The sequence below is a fragment of the Carcharodon carcharias genome, chromosome 2 (assembly GCF_017639515.1).
Source record: "Carcharodon carcharias isolate sCarCar2 chromosome 2, sCarCar2.pri, whole genome shotgun sequence".
Taxonomy (NCBI): Eukaryota; Metazoa; Chordata; class Chondrichthyes; order Lamniformes; family Lamnidae; genus Carcharodon; species Carcharodon carcharias.
In genome coordinates this window covers 8,010,768-8,028,642 of record NC_054468.1, presented here as the reverse complement: position 1 = coordinate 8,028,642, position 17,875 = coordinate 8,010,768, and the positions used below count along the sequence as shown (strand labels likewise).

The 17,875-nt window shown below is 43.0% G+C and overlaps 1 pseudogene; it reads right to left on the bottom strand.

Annotated features, from left to right (window-relative positions):
• The window catches only part of LOC121272904, a 33,093-nt pseudogene extending 15,626 nt beyond the window's left edge, over positions 1 to 17,467 (bottom strand).
• Positions 17,468 to 17,875: the final 408 nt, after the last annotated feature.

Genomic DNA, 17,875 nt, shown 5'->3' with positions numbered 1-17,875 from the left:
TGCAGTCCTACTCCGGCCCCCTTCCACAACTCTTTCTCCGGTACATCGATGATTATTTCGGTGCTGCTTCATGCTCTCGTCAGGACTTGGAAAAATTTATTAATTTTGCTTCCAATCTCCACCCCTCCATCATTTTCACGTGGTCCATCTCTGACACTTCCCTTCCCTTCCTTGACCTCTCTGTCTCAATCTCTGGTGATAGACTGTCCACCAATATCCATTACAAACCCACCGACACCCACAGCTATCTCGACTACAGCTCCTCACACCCCACTTCCTGTAAGGACTCCATCCCATTCTCTCAGTTCCTTCGCCTCCGTCGCATCTGTTCCGATGATGCTACATTCAAAAACAGTTCCTCTGACATGTCCTCCTTCTTCCTTAACCGAGGTTTTCCACCCACGGTCGTTGACAGGGCCCTCAACCGTGTCCGGCCCATCTCCCGCGCATCCGCCCTCACTCCTTCTCCTCCCTCCCAGAAACATGATAGGGTCCCCCTTGTCCTCACTTATCACCCCACCAGCCTCCGCATTCAAAGGATCATCCTCCGCCATTTCCGCCAACTCCAGCATGATGCCACTACCAAACACATCTTCCCTTCACCCCCCTTATCGGCATTCCGTAGGGATCGCTCCCTCCGGGACACCCTGGTCCACTCCTCCATCACCCCCTACTCCTCAACCCCCTCCTATGGCACAACCCCTTGCCCACGCAAAAGATGCAACACCTGCCCCTTCACTTCCTCTCTCCTCACCGTCCAAGGACCCAAACACTCCTTTCAAGTGAAGCAGCATTTCACTTGCATTTCCCCCAACTTAGTCTACTGCATTCGTTGCTCCCAATGTGGTCTCCTCTACATTGGAGAGACCAAACGTAAACTGGGCGACCGCTTTGCAGAACACCTGCGGTCTGTCCGCAAGAATGACCCAAACCTCCCTGTCGCTTGCCATTTTAACACTCCACCCTGCTCTCTTGCCCACATGTCTGTCCTTGGCTTGCTGCATTGTTCCAGTGAAGCCCAACGCAAACTGGAGGAACAACACCTCATCTTCCGACTAGGGACTTTACAGCCTTCCGGACTGAATATTGAATTCAACAACTTTAGGTCGTGAGTCCCCTCCCCCATCCTCACCCCCTTTCTGTTTCCCCCTTCTCTTTTTTTTTCCCAATAAATTATAAAGATTTTCCTTTTCCCACCTATTTCCATTATATAAAATAAAAAAAAAAACCCACTAGAGCTATACCTTGAGTGCCCTACCATCCATTCTTAATTAGCACATTCGTTTAGATAATATCACCAACTTTATCTTTAACACCTATGTGTTCTATTGTACTATTGTTGTTGACATCTTTTGATATTCTGCTTCTATCACTGCTTGTTTGTCGCTACAACCACACCAACCCCCTCCACCTCTCTGTCTCTCTATCTCTCCGCCCCCCACACACACACCTTAAACCAGCTTATATTTCAGCTCTTTCCTGGACTCGAACTCAAGTTCTGTCGAAGGGTCATGAGGACTCGAAACGTCAACTCTTTTCTTCTCCGCCGATGCTGCCAGACCTGCTGAGTTTTTCCAGGTAATTCTGTTTTTGTTTTGGATTTCCAGCATCCGCAGTTTTTTTGTTTTTATCTCTATATAAAACCTCAACTCTGCCCTGGCAGCGACTCAGTCCATTCTGCAGCCTTACAGCCCTGTGCTCTGTAAAACAAAGAGTAAAGTTTAATCTTCCCTTCGGTTCAATCCCACTGCAGAAAATGTAGGAAAACAAGAGCAGGCTGCATGTTTTATAAAGACGTTAACTAAACGAGGTCGCTTATCGCAGAACACCCAGAAGCCCAATTATTTGAAAGGAAGTAATTTTGAAGATACTCCACCGTTCCTTAGTTTCATTCTACATTGTGCTGTAGTGTCTGTAGACCAAAGGGGTTTCCTTTTGGCCATGGACAGCAGTAGGCTATGAACTGTCATATTCAATGATTACCACGACTAAAAACCAATTATCCTAACACTACGTTTGTAAAAGATTGTCATCAACAGAAGTCAAGAAGTGTGAGTATTTGAAAGTGCATCTCACCAGAGCAGATAACTCCAGCATCTTCTTTGTGATTGCAGTCGCTCTGAGCCCTTGGGCCCGCCGGACATTCCCACAAAACAGAATCATTTGCTATGCACTTCAGATTATGTAGCCAGATAGGCCCTGATCCTGGGCCAAACCAACCGAAAACCGTTGCATTTAGAGCCTGTCCACACTTCAGCTGGTTACATACAACAAGGGCGTCTGCTAAATCCCAGGAATCATCACACACTGTCCCCCAGGTTCCATTGTAGTAGCTCCACCCTTCCGGCACAGCGACTTCCACCATCTGCCAGTCTTACTTGAATATGACCTGCAGGACAGGAATGGTTATATTCAACTGTATCTAGTTCAGGAAGCAGTTCTTCCAGGTTCTGAATCGATTCATCCCCAATTTATACACTGTTGCTAAATGTTTTTTTTCTTACAGCGATTAGCTTGCTCCATTTCGGTCAAAGTATTGCGGCATTTTTGTCCATTATCAATTCCTATGCAATGTTGGCAAAGAAAACTAACTGCATGAAATTGTCGATTGCAGCCTCAATATAATGTTTAAAATAACGACTAATTTAAAATGTAATTTCAAACTGCCGCCGGGGATTCGGCGGCGCCATGTCGGTTTCCTCCATTGCTCAGCGCTTAAAACAGAGAAACATCCCTGATCCATCAACTCCAATGCATTGCTTCAAATATTACTCCAAGATTTATTACTTAGATGTTAGCAGAAGTATTATTATGAAATGAATGAGAGAAAAAAAACATAATATTAGAAACGGGGATAGAATGGTTGTGTCTTCGGATTCATCGGGGACCGCACATTTCACTTGGCTTCACGTATAAATTAAATCTGACATTAATTCCACGTCCATCCGCTTGAGGGACGAGGACGAGTGGAATATTAAAATCCTGGGGCATTGTTTATGATTCCTGTCAGTGTTACGCTTCCTTTCCTTTTACACTTCATAAGCATTGTGAAGTGCTTACAGCAGGGAAACAGGCCTATCGAACCAGCAGCTCTTTGTCGGTGCTTATGTCCACATGGGTTCTCTCCTGCCCCTCTACAGCTACCGCAGACATCATATCGTTCCGCCACTTTCTGCCTCATACTTATCTAGCTCCTCCTTGCATCTACAGTTTATCTAAACAATTTTGTGTGGTCGCGAATTCCATGTTCTAACCATTCTCTGAGTCAAGAACTTTCCCCTGAGTTCCCTATTGAGTTTCATATTGACTCTTTTATATCTATGGGCTTTTTCCCCAGGCCATGAGCAAAAGCGTGGGTTATTCATGGGTATATTATTAAAACGCAATATTCGGGACAGGTTGAATTAGATAAGTAAAGACGTTTGTATCAGAGCAAACCACGCCTACATCTTCTTCCGTAGACAATTGCTCCGCTTGTGTAAAACTGCAATTCCAAAGGAAGGGTTCACTTCCATTGCATCTGACATTGCTGATCCACACTGGGCCGGCGCCTTTTCCAAACTTCCAGTGGTTATAAACACTTATTGCAGAGCCACAGTTCAGCTGTCTGCACACTACATCTGCATCATTGAAATTCCATTCAGTGTCAATCACTCTGCCCCAAACACCGCCGTAATAAACCACCACTCGGCCATCACAAACACTTTCTCCATTGGCTAGCCGCATCTGCCATTGTGCACCTGTAAGAATGCAATTTGGTAATCAAAGTTCATTTAGTGTTTTACAAATTCATATTCTAAACATACATTATAAATATTAATGCTTTGTGCGATTTGTCATTGCCTGAATTAACATAAACGAAATATGCTGCAAATAGAGAATATTAGGGCATATCAGCTGGTGAAAGAAAGATAGATTGAGCTCGAGAGGCTTCGGTGGGAACTGCTCTGGTCCGGATGTTAAGAACTTTTACGGGCAGGCAAAACGAAAGAAGGGAGAAATATCGTCAAATTTCAAACTGCAAGTCATGCACCTACTTTCCTTTTTTATGCATTGACCTTGAGAAGGTGACGGTTTGCAGCGTTCTTGATCCCACTGCAGTACAATGTGCTTTAGATACATCCGAATTGTTGTTAGGAAGTGAGTTCCAAATTTTGACCCTGGGACACGATGAAACGACGAAAGCATTCCAATTCACGATGTGTGAGGCGAAAGGGAATTTGCTGATGGCGCTTTCCAGCGCTCCTGCTGCTTTTGTTCTAACAGAAGGCAAAAGTCTCGGCGTTGGGAGATGCTTCCATAGGGCCTTTTATGAATTGCTAAAGTGCATCTATGAGCTCCCAGGTCTGCTCTAGGTCGATACGATTTAGCAAAGTGGTCAGGGCACACAATAATCGAGGGCGTCCTCTGTTTGAAGACGATACTTCATCTCAACAAGAGCTCTGCGGTGTTATACATTGTTGCAACAGTGCACTGACGATGAACGGAATGAATGATTAAGGTCGTTCAGTGGCTGATAATCAAGTGGGCTGTTTTGCCTTCAACGCTACAGCCGAGGTGTTGTTGGGGCTCATAGCCTTCGCTCATAGTCAAGTATCCAATGTAGTTATTGGTTTCTTAGTATTATGTGCACCGAGTGAATTGGCTGAAGACTGAAGACTGTGCCCTCAGAAGGACAAATTGGACTATCCTCTCTGCACTTCTAGCATTCTCCCGCTTTAATGTTGCAACAACACACCGTGTTCCCTCATCATTGAGGAGGGGAAAATTTGTATAGTGTCATCCAACCGACTGGAAAGGCAAGACGGCAGTGATTTGATCAGATAGTTAAGGTATAGCTTCACTTTGTCTATAACAATGCATTCACGTTTTATCATGTACGTGGTCCTGTGTGGAACAGCTGCAGTCCATGTGGTGTAGGCACACCCTCAGTGTTGTTAGGAAGAGATCTCCAGGACGTTGACCCAGTATCACTGAAGGAACCGTGATATAGTTCTAAGGCAGGCTGGTGAGTGACTTGGAAGGAAATTTGCAGGTGGTGGTATTACCCTGCATTTGCTGTCCTTCTCCTTCTAGGCCGTAGAGGTAGCGGCTTTGGAAGGCACTGCTGAAAAGCCTTGATGAGATGCTACAGCTCATCATGTAGATGGCGTGCAATGCTGCTACTGTGCTCCGGTGGTGGACGGTGTGCATTGTTTGTCCTGGATGGTTTCAAGCTTCCTGGGTGTTGCTGGAGCTGCTGTCACCGAGGCAATTGGACAGTATTCCATCGCACTCCGGACCTGTGCCTCGTAGGTGGGGGGCAGCCTTTGGGGAGTCAGAAGTTGAGTGAATCAATGCAGTATTCCCAGCGTCTAACCTGCTGTTTTAGTCAGAGTGTTTATATGGCCACTCCTGTTCAGCTTCTGGTCAGCAGCTTTCTTGGATGTTCATAGTGGGAGATTCAGCGATGGTAAAATTTCAGGGATTCAAGTTTCGCTTCTCTCTTGTTGGGGAAGGTCATTGCCTGGCACTTCTGTGCACAAATGTTAAACTGAACTGGCTAAGCCTATATATTGTCCAGATCCTGATCCACATGGACATGGGATGCCTCGATATCTGAGAAGCCACAATGGTGTGAACTTTGTGCAATTATCATCGAAGATACCTACTTCTGACCTTATGATTGGAGGAAGGTGAAGAAGGGAAGACGATGAAGCAGCTGAGGGTGATTGGGCCGATGGCACTATTCTGAGGAACAGCTGCAGACATGTCCTGGGACTGAGATGACTGATTTTCAACATCTTCTGTTACGCTAGTTATGAAAATTCTCCTGATTCCAGTGACAGCGTTCCTTGATACCACACTCAGTCAAATGCTGCCTTGATATCAAGTGTGGTCACTCTTGATTTCAGCTGTTTTGTCAAAGTTTGACCAAAGAGGTCAGAAGCTGAGTGACTCTACCAGAAACCAAACTAAGCGTCAGTGTGCAGGTTATTGCTGAGTAAGTGCCACTTGATAGCACTGTCGACGCCAATTTCCATTATTTTGCTGGTGATCGAGAGTAGGTTGATGGGGCGATAATTATTGGGGTTGGATGTGTCCTGCTTTTTGTGTACAGGACGTAACTGGGCAATTTTCCACATTGACTGGTGGGCGACAGTGTTGTAGTTGTACTGGAATATGTTGACTAAGGATGCAACAAATTCTGGAGCACATGTCTTCTGTACTATTGCAAGAATTGTGTCAAGGTCCATAGTCTTTGCTGCATCCAATGCCTTCAGTTGTGTTTTGATATCATGTGAAGTGAATCGTAGTGGCGGAAGAGTGGTATCCATGATGCTGGGTGCCTCAGGAGATGGTCAACTTAGATCAACCACTCGCACCTCAAGCTGACGATGTTTGCAAATGCTTCAGCCTTGTTAATTGCACTGATGTGCTGGGCTCATTTAACCATCCACCATCATTCATGGCTAGTTATGACAGGACTGCAGTGCTTAATTCTGATCCTTAGGTTGTAAGACTGAATCACAGAATCCTAATGGCACAGAAAGAGGCCATTCGGCCAATCATGTCTGCACAGGCTCTGCAAATGAGCATTATGACCTAGTGCCATTGCCCTGCCTATTCTCTGTACCCTTGCAAACTGTTTTTATTCAAATAATCATCTAATGCCATCTTGAATGCCTCAATCGAACCTCATGCCACCACACTTCCAGGCAGTGCATTCCAGACTGGAACCACTCGTGTAAATAAATCTCTTTCTCACGGCACATTTGCTTCTTTTGCAAATCACTTTGAATTTGTGTCCTCTCATTTTTGATCCTTTTACAAGTGGGAACAGTTTCTTCTTATCCAGTCTGCCCAGCCCCCTCATGATTTTGAATATCTCTATCAAATCTCCTCTCAGCCGTCATCTCTCCAAGGAGAACAGTCCCAAAGCTTCCAATCTATCCTCACAGCTGAAGTTTCTCATGCCTGGAACCATTCTATAGACCTCTTATGTACTCTCTGCAATGTGTTCACATCCTTCACATTATATGGTGCCCTGGTCTGTACACAATATTGCAGCTGAGGCCTAATGAGTGTCTTACATATATTCAGCATCACATCGCTGCTCTGTGCTCAATGCTCCTATTAATAAAGTCCAGGGTACAAAAGCTTTATTAACTGTTCTCTCCACCTGTCCTGCCGCCTTCAATTGTCTATGCACATATACACCTAGGTCTTTCTGCTGCTGCAGATATTGCCACTTCAAAATTACAGCTCTTATTCTATGTCTATCTATGTTCTTCTGACCAAAATGCATCACCTCACACTTCGCCACATTGAACTTCATCTGCCACCAATCTGCCCAATCCACCAACTTGTGTACGGCCTCTCGAAGCTCCACACCATCTTTCCCACAGGTCACAACACTTCCAATCTTCGTATCATCCACAAACGTTGAAAATGTCCCCTTGCACATCAAGAACTAGGCCATTAATATATATCAGGAAAAGAAAGGGTCCCAATATTGATCCCCAGGGAACTCCAGTACAAGCCTTCATCGAGCCCCCTAAATGATTTTTGATCATTACTCTCTGCTTTCTATTTTCAACGAACTTTGTCCCCACGTTGTGACTCTCCCTTCTATTTCACGAGCAATAAATTTTCCCACAAGTCTTTTGTGTGGCATTGTGTCAAATGCCTTTTGAAAGTCCATGTACACCACATCAACAGCATCGCCCTCATCAACCTTTTCTGATACCTTGTTAAAAACCTCCAGCGAATTAGGTAAACATAATTTCCCCTTTAGAAATGCATGCTGGCTCTTCCTTAGCAACTCATATTTTTCTATGTGACTACTAATCCTATCCAGAATAATTGTTTCTAGAATCTTCCCCATCACTGAAGTTCAACTAACTGGTCTGTAATTGTGCGGCTTATCATTAATACCTTTTTTGAACAAGAGCGTAATGAGTCCAATTGTCCAGCTCTCTGGCACCACCCCTGAGTCTAGGGAAGGCTGAAAGATTGTAGGGCCACTGCCCCTACAATTTCAACTCTCGATTCCTCCAATACCCTTGGATGCATCTTATCCAGTCCTGGTGCTTTGACTGCTGCTTAGCTCTGTGTATCGCATGCTGCTCCTGCTCTTTGGAATGCAGGAAGTCCTTTGTTGTAGCTTCACGAGATAGGGACCTCAGTTTTCAGTATACCCAATGTTGTCCCTGACATGCCCTCCTGCATGCTTCATTGCACCAGATTTGCCTCCCTAGCTGGATAGCATTGGCAGAGTTGAGGCTATGCTATTCGGTTACAAATTGTGGTTGAATACTGTTCTGCTGCTGCTGGTGAGCCACAGCGTCTCTAGTTTTAAATTGCATCCATTCAGAAACAGCAAAATCCAATCTTGAACATAGCGCTCACTCCCCAGCAAAACATTAAAATAAAAAGGACTGAATAAAATGTTGCTCAGTGAAGAAACAGATGAATCATGAGTAAGAGGAATCCAAAACAAGAGTAGAACTTACAGCCCCCTCGAAACACTTCTTCCATTCAGTGAGGTCATGGTTGATCTTTGTTCTATCTGGACCCGTCACCTTTCATTTATATCTCCTAATATCATTGACTAGCAAAAACCTATACAGCTCAGATTTAAAGTTATTATGTAAGCTGACATCCATTTTTGTTGTTGAACATAGACCCACATTTTCAAACACTTCAAATGAAGAAGTATTTACTTACTTTTCCTCTGCATAGCCTCGCTAAGACTTCAATTTGATGTCCCCTTGCCCGAGACACCGCTACCAGGAGAAAAAAGTTGATTTTTTTCCACCCGATTAATTTCCTGCTAAGTCCCCCAAATCAAAATCACATCACTCTTTCTGTGTGCAAGAGTACAGAGACCACTTTATTTATGTCATTCTGATAAATAACCCTTTGGGTCTGCTCATAAGACCTTAGACCATAAGACGTAGGAGCAAAAGTCGGCCATTGGGCCCATCCAGTCCGCTCTGCTATTCAATGAGATAATGGTTGATCTGAAAATCCTTGTCATGAAGCAATTCACAGAATCATAGAGTGCAGAAAAGGCCCTTCAGCGCATCAGGTCTGGACCGACATGTGAAAAACACCTGACCGACCTACCTAGTCCCATTACCAGTACTTAGCCTATAGCCTTGAATGTTATGACGTGCCAAGTGCTCATCCAGGTACTTTGTAAAGGATGTGAGGCAACCCGCCTCCACCACCCTACCAGGTAGTGCATTCCAGACCGTCACCACCCTCTGGGTATAAACGTTTATCCTCACATCCGCCCTAAAGCTGCTGTGCCTCACCTTGAACTTATGTCTCCTCATTACTGACCCTTCAACCAAGGGGAACAGCTGCTTCCTATCCACTCTGTCCATGCCCTTCATAATCTTGTACACCTCGATCAGGTCGCCCCTCAGTCTTCTCTGCTCCAACGAAAACAATCCAAGTCTATCCAACCTCTGTTCATAGCTTAACTGTTTCATCCCAGGCAACATCCTGGTGAATCTCCCCTGCACCCCTTCCAGTGCAATCACATCCTTCCTATAATGTGGCGACCAGAACTGCACACAGTACTCCAGCTGTGGCCTCACCAAGGTTCTGTACAATTCCAGCATGTCCTCCCTACTTTTGTAATCTATGCCTCGATTGATAAAGGCAAGTGTCCCATATGCCTTTTTCATCACCCCACTAACACGCCCCTCCACCTTCAGGGATCTATGGGCACACAGGCAGAGGTCCCTTTGTTCCACAGAACTTCCTAGTGTCATTCCGTTCATTGAATATTTCCTTGTCAAATTAATCCTTCCAAAGTGTATCACCTCACACTTTTCAGTGTTGAATTCCATCTGCCACTTATCTGCCCATTTGACCATTCCATCTATATCTTCCTGTAGCCCAAAACACTCAACCTCACTGTTAACCACCCGACCAATCTTCGTGTCATTCGCAAACTTGCTAATCCTACCTCCCACATATTCATCTATATTGTTTATATAAATGACGAATAATAAGGGACCCAAAACAGATCCTTGTGGTTCGCCACTGGACACTGGTTCCCAGTCACTAAGGCATCCTTCTGTCATCACCCTCTGCCTCCTACAACTAAGCCAGTTTTGAATCCATCTTATCAAATTATCCTGTATCCCATGTGCATTTGCCTTCTTTATAAGTTTCCCATGTGGGACCTTGTTAAAGGCTTTGCTAAAATCCACATAAACTACATCAACTGCGCTACCCTCATCTACACACCTGGTCACCTCCTCAAAAAAATCAATCAAATTTGTTAGGCATGACCTCCCTCTGACTAAGCCATGTTGACTATCCCTGATGAAACCTTGCCTCTACAAGTGGAGACAGATTTTCTCCTTCAATATTAATATATGCAATATTTTGGAAAATATTATTCCTTTAAGATAAATGTTTGGTCTGCTGGTGTGTCCTATTTAGATTAAAGTCACATAGTCGAGGTGCTTTGATATGTACTAGTTTGATATGGAAAGAGATAGTGTGCATTTGCATTTTTTGAATCGAACATTCAAGGAGTAGGGTGAAAACTTGAGGCCTTTCTAGCAGCTAACATGCAATATGTTTATATTACTAGTAAGATTTGGTAAAATGAATGGGATTTCATTGTTAAAAGGTAAAGTTCAAAGAGATTGCTGAGACAATGAGAATTTGAACCCAGTCAATGGTGGTAGATATCACGTCAGTTGTTTTTGGGTGTGCAGACAGAGGAAATGTAAGATCAAAAGGCAGCTGCAAGCCTCCAACTGGCTGAAGAATGAAAAGAACCTCATTCTGAATTTGTAATGTGAAAATGCTTTGGTTAAATCTATGGTTTGCCATTGCTTTCATGGAGATTAGTTTGGATTTTTAAAAAACTTTATGATAGTAGTAATTTGTGGCCATGTTTATATATATTTTTAACTCGCGTAATCTAATAAAATGTTTCAATTAGTTTAATGCAATACGTCAAGAGCTGAGGGTCTGATTCCTGTGTTTAGAGTCGCAACTCAAACATAAGACTTAAAATTATAGGCTATGACAGTTGTTTCATGTTTCCTTCTGGGATTTTTAAAAATAACTCAGCTTTACCAACTACACGTGCATAACAATCCTCAGCTCTACTTTCCAGCCTTTTCCCCATAACCCTTGATTCCCTTACTGCTTAAACACCTGTCTACCTCAGCCCCAAATACATTTAATGACACAGACTCTACATCCCTCTGCGGTAAAGAATTCCACAGATTCACTATCCTCCGAGAGAAGAAATTCCTCCTTGCCTCTGTCATAAATGGGAGACTCCTTACTCTGAGATTATTCAGCCTGGTCCAAGACTCTCCCACAAGGGGAAACAACCTTTCCAATTTCCTGATGAGCTATGCCAACATATTCTTCCTTAGTGTTCAGAGTGACGTACAATGCTCAATGTACACTCTTTCTGAGCTACCCACTTTCGGCCGAGCTGCAGACGTCCGCTGACACTGATGTAGATCCACCCATGTGGACTGAGACATGTAAACCCATTTCGGATTAAGGCACATGCCGCCAGTAGGATCAGAATTATGCACACTCACTTGGCATTGAAGTGCACAGAACTACTGAACACTTAGGCACAAATATCAGTTTGAGCATAAGGTGGAGGCACCCTATTGGGACTGAAATACACACAGCCCCTAGGTCACTTGGAACCGAACCATGCAACCAATTTGGGACTTAGGTGTGCACGCTCACCTGAGGCCGAGGTACACATATCTACTTTGGACCAAGATATCTGCGCCCACTTGGGATTCTGATGCACACACCTGGTTGAGGCTGAGTTACGAACGTCTGCTTGAGATGATATCACACACATTGTCTTGGAATTGAGTTATACCACCTATTTTGAACGGAGATTTCAACAGACCTTTTGTGCTTGCATTGATCCAATGTCATATTCGACTCACCCGTAGGGATTGTGCAGTGTAATACTGGGCTCCTCAGAAAGTATTAGATAAGATTCATTTCAATATCTGACAACCAAGATGAATTGAAGTGCACTAATTAACCCTGTCATCCTAGTCACGCCCTGTCCCAATTAAACAAGGCGTCATATCACACGTAATCGAGAATTCCAACATGCAAATAAATAATAATGCAATTAAGAGAAATTTTGACACTTGACAATGAATGAATCACCTACCAGAACAGATGACTCCAACATCATTTCTGTGTATGCACCGTTGGTGCCCCTAGGATGAAACAGGGCAGTCGCTCAAACGTAACTCATTGCCGACACATTCGATGATATCAGACCATATCGAACCGTTTCACTCTCCAAAGAATGCGCCCCCTGGCGTTGATATCACGGTCCCGCAGCCGAGGTGATTGCAGGTGACAGCCGCATTCTGTAAATCCCAGCGGGTATCGCAAACTGTACCCCAGGTGTCACCCAGTAGCATCTCCACTCTGCCTGAGCAGGCGCTCTTACCAACAACTAACCGCGATCCTTTCTGTCCTTTGTGCAGAAACAACGAACATTATTCAGCTGCTTAATTCCATTGGAAAAACTTTTATCCAAGTGCACCAAACGGAATTGCTCAATCAACAAAAGCTCTATATTTGCGCAAGGAATTACTGTTGAACGCTACCATGAGTGAGTTATCATGATGCAAAGAATTCTCAATGTTTCCGCAACATCACTGTAACATGACTGCACTGAACCGGCACAGAGAAGCTGAGAAACAACAGCTAGGTCACTTGTTGAGGTCTAAGATGAAGAATTGAACTTCAACATACCAGGAATAGAAGAAGACAACTAGTTTTAGTGATCAGCTGAAGGGAAGTTTTGGACTTTTATTGGTCTTTGTTACGTGAAACAAAATAGAATACTAGAATAGAAGGATATTGCTCGGTTCAAAGTTCTGGAAAAGATGGAAGTGAAATGGAAAGGATGCGATCGGTCTTCCGTTGAAACGCTGGGACATTTACTGTTCCGATCCTGCTTTTGGCGGAGAAGAACAAAATCCATTAGAGTCTGAGGGGCTTTTAATGTAGTTTTGTCAATCTCCAGACTTTACTGGCATTTGAGCTTCGAAAACCTATTATTTTATTGTTTGCTGTTGCATCGATATAGATTTCCTGAGTTTATTTTAAACTATAAGTGTTTTCATGGAAGTGGGGAATCAAAGATTTTGATTCAAAATGAAACGTGAAATCACTTCCTCATTTCCAATCAATAACGTTAAAATATCAAATGCAACGTGCGTCTCATACTGAGCATCAGCGATGTTTCCCCGATAAATGACAGAGGTGAAGGGAGGGAAGGTATCGAATCTAAAAGAACACTTGCACCGAATTTATGTTATCTGCGGTACATCTGAATTCTGGTGTAGGTAGGAATGAAACGCTTACCAGAGCAAATGATACTGACATCGTTTCTGTGAGTACAGTTGTGTTGATTTATTGGTGAAGTGGGGCAGTTCCAGAGAATGGTCTCATTGCCGTGACATTGATATGCTTCGTGGCATCTGGGACCATTACCCTTTCCAAAGTAAGCCCCTCCAAATACTGGTATTACATCCCCACATTTCAGTGACGAGCAAACCACACGAGCGTCCTGTGAATCCCAATGTGAGTAACACACAGTCCCCCACGTCTCTCCATACTGTATCTCTAATCTTCCAGAGCATCCGTCAGCTTCACCAACCGGTCTCGGCTGTCTGTGTCCTGTTGATTTTAAATAGATCGTATAAAAATTTCACCTTAATCCCCTTGAATACACAGCCTAAAGTCAGATCTTTTTCCAGCCAGAATTGACGTTGTGTTCAAACCCGCAGTGCAAAATGAAATGTATCGCAATCTTTCACAGCTCTTCCAAATAGTTTATTTTCACGAACCATCTGGTTCAATTGAATATGTTTAGTTGATAGAAACGTAGAAACATAGAAACTGGCAGCAGGAGTAAGCTATTCGACCCATCGAGCCTTCTCCGCCATTTATTATGATCGTGGCTGATCATCCAACTCAATAGATAAAAGTTAAAAACTGCGGATGCTGGAAATCCAAAACAAAAACAAAAAAATACCTGGAGAAACTCAGCAGGTCTGACATCATCTGCGGAGAAGAATAGAGTTAACCTTTCAGGTCCGTATGACTCTTCAACAGTTTTCCACGTGATCAGCGATTAGATCTTTTATAATGGACTCTAGAATTTTCCCCACTACCGACATCAGGCTGACTGGTCTATAATCCCCTGTTTTCTCCCTGCCTCCATTTTTAAATAGTGAGGTTACATTAACTACACTCCAAGCTGTAGGAACTGTTCCAGAATCTATAGAATGTCTGAAGGTGACCACCAATGCATCCACTATTTCTAGGGCTACTCCCTTAAGCGTTCCAGGATGTAGATTATCAGGTGCCGGGAATTTATTGGCCTTTAATCCCATCAATTCCCCCAACACCATTTCCCTACTAATACTGATTTCTTTCAGTTCCTCCCTGTCACTAAACCCTGTGTTCCCCAACATTTCTGGTATGTTATTAGTGTCCTCCTTTGTGAAGACAAAACCAAAGTATGAATTTCAAAATCACTGAGCTCTGAACTCATTTAATATTTTCCTTTGAATCCCATTGACAAAAATAAACCACGAGGAGTCGGCCTGATATCACTGTGAAAACCAATTGCATTTTCTCATATAGGCGAATGCAATGTCACGATGTTAGGTTTACGATTTCAAGCTTCAAACCATCTGTTTGGATAAAGCGATTGTAATTTATAAAGTGTAACTGTAATCGCTAATAATTGTGTCAATACCCTAGAGCTCCGTACTTAACAGCTTTGTGGGTGTACCTACACCACATGGATTTCAGTGGCTCAAGAAGGCAACTCACCACTTCCTCATTAACGGCAATTAGGAATGGATAATAAATGCTGGCCTAGCCAGCGAAGTCCAATAATTGTTTACCAGTTTCTAAAATCGCTTACAATAAAATGTTACAACTATTAATTGTGATCAATAAAGATAGCATTTTACTTACATCCTCATTTAGTACCTTGAAACTGCTCCATATTCATTTGGAGGCTATTAAATAAGTTATTAACTCATTAATAAAAAATGTTCACAAATGGTTAGCAAAGAGCATTCAGATTACAAGGAATTGTACTCGTCGTACACAAGTTACTATTTATAAAGACAGCATATTTTCTATCAGAAAGGAATACCTTGAAAACATTTTCTCTCATCTTTGATTGGGTACCTGTAGACAATCATCAACTTGGCAGAGCTGTTTATGAAGCACAACACTACATTGTTATTATGAGCAAGTCTATTTGGCATCAAAAACGTCGAGTCTCCATCCTTAATTAAACTATTTACCTGGCCATAACATGTTTGCCGGGTATGCGGTACAATACTGCGATGCAGTATGCCAATAATTGGATCTGTGTTAAAGGGCGTCATGTAACTAGTGGAATGCCACAGGAAATCAGTGCTGGATCTCAATTATTTAGACTATATAATAATGCCTTAAGTGAGGGAAGTGAATGTACTACCACCACGTTTGTGGATGACACAGAAATTGATGGGAAGGCAAGTGCTGAAGATTACACAAGCAGTCTGCAAAGGGATATAGGCAGATTAAGTGAGTGGGCAAAAACTTAGCAGATGGAAGATAATATAGGAAAATGTGAGGTTATGCACTTTGGCAGGAAGAATAGAGGAGCTGACCATTATTTAAATGGAGCACAATTGCCGAAGGCTGCAGCACAGACAGATGTAGGAACCCTTGTGCATGAATCCCAGAAAGTTAACTTACAAGTTGAACAGGTAATAGGGAAGGCAAATGGAATGTTGACCATTATTTCAAAGGGAATGGAGAATGAAAATGGGGAAGTTTTTCTAAAACTATAAAAGGTACAAATTAGATCACACCTAGAATACTGTGAAAAATGTTCACCCCCTTATCTAAGGAAAAATATACTGGCATTGGTGGCAAGCCAGAGAATGTTCACTAGGTTGATCCCAGGTATGGAGGGATTTTCTTATGAGGAGAGGTTGAGTAGGTTGAGCCTGTACTCATTGGAGTTCAGAAGAATGGGAGGCGACCTCATTGAAACATCTAAGATTCTTAGTTGTCTTGACAGGGTAGATGCAAGAGGTTGTTTCCCCATGTGGGAGAGTCACGGACCAGAGGGCATAATCGCAGAGTAAGGAGGTGTGGGGTGGTTTGGGGAGTGGGGTGGGGTGGGGGGGGAGTGGTGGGGGGCTTCAAAACAGAGACGATGAAGATGTTCTTTTCTCTCAGAGGGTAGTGAATAGTGAACCGATGGAATTATTTACCACAGAGGGCTGTAGGAGCTCAGTAGTTGAGTATATTCAAGGCTGAGATAGACAGGTTTTTAATCAGCAAGGTTTATTGGGAAAGGGCAGGAAAGTGGAATTGAGGATTATCAGTTCAGCCATGATCTCACTGAATGACGAAGCAGACTCGATGGGCTGAAGGGTCAATGTCTGCCCCCACACTATATGGCCGTGTGATTTTATTGTGGTTCGTAGAAAGTGTTATAAAATATCAATTAATTTCTTCTGAAGAAAACTGGCTGTGCATTCTGATACCTTACAGAGGGCAGAAAGGCGATGATTGGGCAAATCATCAGTCAATTATGCCTGCATCCCGTACTGTTGTAAATAACATCACATTAACTGCAGCCCTTCAAGAAGGCATCTCACCACAACTTTTTCAAGGGCAATTAACGATGCGCGATAAATGCTGGCCTAACCAGCGATGCCCATATCCCACGAACGAATAAAATAATGGAATTTACTTGATGTGCATCATTTCTATTATGTTGCTCACCTACACTAACTGCATTTTCATAGGGAAATAATATGATTTTATTACGAAACTATCACCCACTGACAGCAATTTATATGAAGGTGCCAAAACTATATCAACTTTTATTACCTAGCTACCTTCCGGACATTGAATGTAGCTGGGGAAATAGGCCAACTGCAATCTGGAGACTTTTCTGTAGTTTGGGAGTAAATTATAATCACCAGCCCCTCTGCCTTGATTGTGACAGCGGTGATAATATTTACTCCGCTTTATTTTAAACCAGAGAAAGGCTGCCCTTCTGCAAGGAGGGACTATATAAATAAAAAAAGGAAAGATTATAAATCCATAAATTATAATGGATCATTATAATCTATTCCTGAATCTGAGCCCTTCAAAGTGAATTTAGTTAATTCTCAGTATTTTAAAATGGGAAGTTTTTGCCTAATTTGTTCAGTGTTGCCAAGTGAAGTGACCTTGCATTTTCTAAAATAATAAAGACGGGAGATTTACCTGAACACACGACACCAGCTGCTTCCTTTTCCTTCGAACAGTTACTGTGAGTCAAACGCTTGACCTCACATTTCCAGGGGTCGTCCTCTGTGCCCTGATGCCGATACAGCGTAGCCACAGCCCAGGTATTTGCAAAAAACATGAGCTTCGTTCATATCCCACATTCGACCACAGAGAATACGCCATTCAAGGAAGTTACTGGCCTCAACTCTCCCAGCACAAGGGCTACTACCACCCTTAGGCACCGTATTTTGATTGACTGTTGTGGGATAAAATTCAATTTCCGATTATTCACTTTATTTCACTGATTTAAAATAAGTAGCAGCGAACCGCCTGTTCAAAATCATCTTTGCATTAGATTTAAAGCCCAACCTTTCTAGTGTAAATGATATCATATAAAAATATACATTTACAGCGCAAGTTATCTCTATATTTACCGGCATAACAGAAGCATAATATGTGGTGACCAACATAATCATAACGCATGGGGCGCAATATAATACCATAGGAGTTAGAGCCATAAATAGAGCATACCGATAACAGGCATTTA